Below are 5000 nucleotides of genomic sequence, written 5' to 3'. Positions count from 1 at the left end.
GGACGGAAGAGGATAAAGGAGAGAACAGGGAGAGGAAGAAAGAGGAGGAAAGCTGGAGAGAAAGGGTGGAGAGGAAGGGAGAAAGGGAGGAAACGCTAATGAAAAGGAGAGGAAGAGAGGGGGAGAGAAAATGAGGGGAAGAGAGAGAGAGAGAGAGAGAGCATAGAATAGAGGAGGTAAGGAGGAGAGAGATTAAGAAGGTGGAGGAGGAAAGAACGAAAAAGAAGAGACAAAGAAGGGAGAGAAAATAAGAGAAATACCGGAAACAAGAAGAACGAAAGGAAAAAAGAGTAAAGGAAAAACAGGGAAGGCATAAAAAAAGAAGAGAAGCAAGGAAAGAGACACAGAAAGGGAAAGAGGGCATGAAGAAAGAAAGAAAGAAAATAAGGAACTAAAGACAAGAAGAAGAAGAAGAAGAAGAAGAAGAAGAAGAAGAAGAAGAAGAAGAAGAAGAAGAAGAAGAAGAAGAAGAAGAAGAAGAAGAAGAAGAAGAAGAAGAAGAAGAAGAAGAAGAAGAAGAAGAAGAAGAAGAAGAAGAAGAAGAAGAAGAAGAAGAAGAAGAAGAAGAAGAAGAAAAAGGATGAGCAAAGGCGAAGGCGAAGATAATGATGAAGAAGATGAAAAAAGAGTAAGATAAACGCAATAAAGAGAGGGAGAAGGAAGGTAGATAGGCCTGTATTGATTGTAAGAATAAAAAAAAAAAAAAGGAAGAGGGATGCCTACCAACCACACACACACACACACACACACACACACACACACACACACACACACACACACACACACACACCAAAGGGTAATAAAGACAGGGGAAAGTGTAGGGATATAAAGACAGACAGATATAGACAGGTATGGTGTATTGGGAGCCACGAGAGTCAGGTATGGTATGTATGGGAGGATATAGGAGGCATATATAGGGATCTGTAAGGAGAGTGTGTGACAGGGGAAAGCAGAGAGAGGAAGGAGGAGGAAGGGGAAAGTAAGGTGTGGGGGCATTGACCTGTGGCTCTTAATAGAAATGAAGGGGCGTGGCAGGTGTGAAGGGAGACCAGGTGAGGAAAGACGGTATGAGTAATCACTGGAATATTCATTAATATTCACCTCCCTGCTTCCTTACACGTGTTTGTTGGATTATCGCGAGGGTGGCACGAGAAGCATGGAAGGTTGGCACGGGAGCCCCAAGAGTGTTAGTGCTCTTATTCTTGTCCTTCTAATGGCTTCATCACCTGTTTTATTTCATTGTTTTCTTAAATTATCCGTCTAATAACCTGATTAAGCCATTTAGATTAAGTATATCACGATGAGGGTTATTACAGGAACCTCTCGTGTTATTACTGTCTTCTTCATAAACATATTACTGGCATTACTTCACTATTTTCTTCTATTAACTGTCTAACAATCTAATTAAGCCTTCCAGATTAACAAGTATATCATGCTATAGATCAATACTGAGGACTCTCGTGTGGTTGTGAGTTACTAATGTTACTCTTGTCTTCCTCATAACCTTATTATTTGCTTCTTTTTTTCATTTTTACTTGTTTTCTTCTATTATCTGTCTAACAACCTCATTAAGGCTTTTAGATTAACAATTATATCATGTTAGTCCAGAAACTTCGCGTGTGTTAGTTAGTTATGATATTCTTGTCTTCTTCATATCCTTAATACCCGCTTCGTTTTCTTATTTTCTTCCATTATCCACCTAGCAACGTAATTAAGTCTTTTAGATTAATATGTATATCATGTTGGTTAGCACAAGGCCCTTTCCTGTGTTTATAAGTTAGTAATACTATTTTTGTCTTCTTCATATCCTTATTACCTGCTTCATTTCCTTGCTTTCTTTTATCATCTGTCAAGTAATCTAATTTAGTCTTTTAGATTAATCAGTACATCATGTTGTAGGTCAGTACAGGAAGTTCTCGTGTGCTAGTAAGTTAATAATGATATTGTCGTCTTCCTCATAACCTGTCTCATGTCTTTGCTATCCTCCGTTATATGTCTAACAATCTAATTAACAAGTTCACATTCACTGCAAGGATATCACGTGTAAGGTTAGCATACAAAGGTTTCATCTGTGTTTGGTTTTGCTGTCCTCTTAACCTCATTACCTGCTTCATTTCGTTTTATTTTAACAAAATAATCAACACTTTCACTGCCTTGGTATTTTTTTTTTTTATTCACAACTAAAGCTCTGTAAAATTGTTAATAAGGAAACATGAATAAGGAAAAGACAAAACAGGATAGTAATTGTATTATCTTCTAACTACGTAATACTTCCCCATGTTTATTTATATATTCACATAAACTGACACTCGTATTATCTTTAAAACGTGGCAGTGACTAATTTTTCTCATCAAGTCTCTTATTTCTTCTCATTAACTGTCATCTCTTCGTGTTTTGTCATGTATTTATTATAATTTTCTCATTTCTTTGTTTTCTTGTATTATCTGGTAACTGATTTAATTATATAAATAACGAAACAATAACTGATTTTTTTTTCCCTCATTGGCTGTCTTAATTCCTAGCGCCAATTGCCATTCCTTTAGATTTAGTCATGTTTTAACATTAAAGACTTCATTTCCCTCTTTTCTTACAATAACCTGTTCTAATTTACTACCTATGTACAGACGCCAGCACTTGACTCCTTGCCAGTCCAGGACATATCATTTCTCAGTAGTAACACCTGGTAGCGCCACACCAGGTGAAGGCTTTAAGTTTCCTTTGATTGGTTCAACCACTTCAAAAAAGCCTTTACGCTCCACCAGCTTGATCTTCCCGACCTGTCCATGCCTTATACAGTACTACCTCCCCGTGATCAGAGCGTCATCACGTCATCTCCCTCTCCACCACCCTCCTCACACACACACACACACACACACACACACACACACACACACACACACACACACACACACACAGCCATCTTCCCCTCCAACACCTTCCAGCTGGGAGCTGGGTGTCAGTGGCTCCAGCTGGTGGGCTCCCTCATAACGAAAGATAAGGCAACACACACACACACACACACACACACACACACACACACACACACACACACACACACACACACACACACACACCCACACACACACACCCACCCCACACCCTCGGGCCTGGAGCCAGGTATCGGCCTGGGTCCAGCCGGGGTGGGGGTCAACCTCCTTGATGACGTCACATATATTCGTTACGCAAATCATTTTGAAAATGAGGATTCCCAAAAGGCAGCTGGACACGAATGTTATAAAATTCTGACTCGTTATCAATCGAAACTAACTTCTAAAATACAAAAACATTGCCGAGAAAAGGAATAATAAAAATAGCTCAAAAATATACTAAATAAAGTATTAGAACTTCGACTTGCTTAAACACAATTTCAAAGCCCACCAATTTCATTCAACTGAATCGATAACGTTTTTCAAAAATTATGACTATCATTTCGATATATCAAAACCTGGCAACTCGCCCTATTAGAAAAAATAATATTTCAAAAATGACGTTGTTTACAATATTAACAGGACTACATATCATTCTTAAAGTCCACATCTTTAACTTCTCAGGAGCCTTGCACACTTTTCTCATGATAAACCATCTTTTGAAAACACAAACACTTCGCTACAACCCCAAATAAAAAATCACAGATAGCGGAGGTAAAAATTTTAGCGTATTTTGGCCCTCCCATTCAAGTCATAAACACCTCTACATCACCGTACTTCATTCAATTTAAGCATGGAAGACACGTAAAACACAGCAAACTATCATTAGAAATCCTTAAAAGGTACCTGTGACTCGAAATAAATGAACTGAGACAAATGTAGTTAATAGTGGAAGTGGAGGATCTGGTACCGGTAGAACATTTGGGCGGGAGCCGGTGATGACGTCACAGGGTCAGGGGTCCCACCTACTTTCCGTCACTGAGCCTCCATAACACACAATTCAAGTAATTGCAGATATATTTCAATAACGGATATGAAAGAACAGGTCTATGGGTCTACTTTGTGACCTGTCTGGCCTGTAATGAGTGAGATGAAGCAGATAATGGCTGAGAGAGTGGAGCAGCGGGTTAGGGGATTAACTTGTTTACGTATTCAAGGGATAGATTTTTTTTTTTTTAAGTATTTGCAGGTGTTAGTTCAGTGATATGTTGACCTGGAGGTTACCAGCGTTAGGTTATGACATGGCAGCACCAAAAATGATGAGTTACACCAATATATTACTTACGTTAGCCAAAGACTGTTTGGCGGCGGGCATGTTCGTGTCGTCAGCAGCACCAGTGAACCACCCACACACCGCTGGCCGTTTTGTGTCTTCAACGATGTATGAATAGTTAACCTCTGATTACTGAGAAGCTACAGACATACTATTCTCTCCTATCACTATCATCAGCATCTTCGTCTTCACCACTCACTGTCTCTTTCACCGGCTCCAGGTAAACTAATCTCAGCTGACCACACCGACCGTTTTGCACGGGACGCATTTCGGAACAATATAAATATTAATTTGCCAGAATCAGCACGAATACAATAATGTCCTTACATATGTATACATATATATGATACACCAACAGATAGGTACATTCACATGTATATGTATGTATGCATGTCGGTTTCCTACTTAATGAAGCAGTTTTCTTACCTATATTTCAAACAAAAGTGACATCTGTCATCCTTCTTTCAAGGCAGTTGCCATGAACTACCGCTGCCTTTGACATAGCTCTGCTGGCCTCTCTGCCTGCCATCTTTCTCTCCCCATCTGGGGTCTCCATGCAGGTGTTGCTACTGAGAAATTATATGGCTAGGATTGGTGAGCAGTCATGTGGTGGCGTCTGTACATACCGTGACATAAAGTGGTTTCTTTTCACATTAACTCAAATGTCATTTCCTCACGTTTATTCATATTTTCATATCAACCATTTAATTTTCTTGTTATCTCATAATTGTTTGTTTAATGTTTTCATACCATCATATTGAATTGTTTCTTGTTTCCTCTCGCTACTTGTCATTTCCTCG

General features: G+C 39.3%; 1 protein-coding gene across 6 annotated transcripts in view; it reads right to left on the bottom strand.

The window, feature by feature from the left end:
* The window catches only part of LOC123507225 (cyclin-dependent kinase-like 4), a 112628-nt gene that overhangs the window by 27152 nt on the left and 80476 nt on the right, over positions 1–5000 (bottom strand). The window contains exon 1 of one of the 6 annotated variants that reach the window (XM_045259946.1): positions 4213–4329. The exons of the other annotated variants lie outside the window; for them this stretch is intronic. The gene's annotated coding sequence lies outside the window, so the exon portion shown is untranslated. Of the gene's footprint in view, positions 1–4212; positions 4330–5000 lie in introns of those variants that run through there. 6 annotated transcript variants of the gene reach the window in all.

The sequence above is a fragment of the Portunus trituberculatus genome, chromosome 21 (genome assembly GCF_017591435.1).
Source record: "Portunus trituberculatus isolate SZX2019 chromosome 21, ASM1759143v1, whole genome shotgun sequence".
In the NCBI taxonomy this organism is placed as follows: Eukaryota; Metazoa; Arthropoda; class Malacostraca; order Decapoda; family Portunidae; genus Portunus; species Portunus trituberculatus.
Note: the sequence above shows the minus strand (reverse complement) of the source record. Positions and strands in the feature narration are given on the sequence as shown.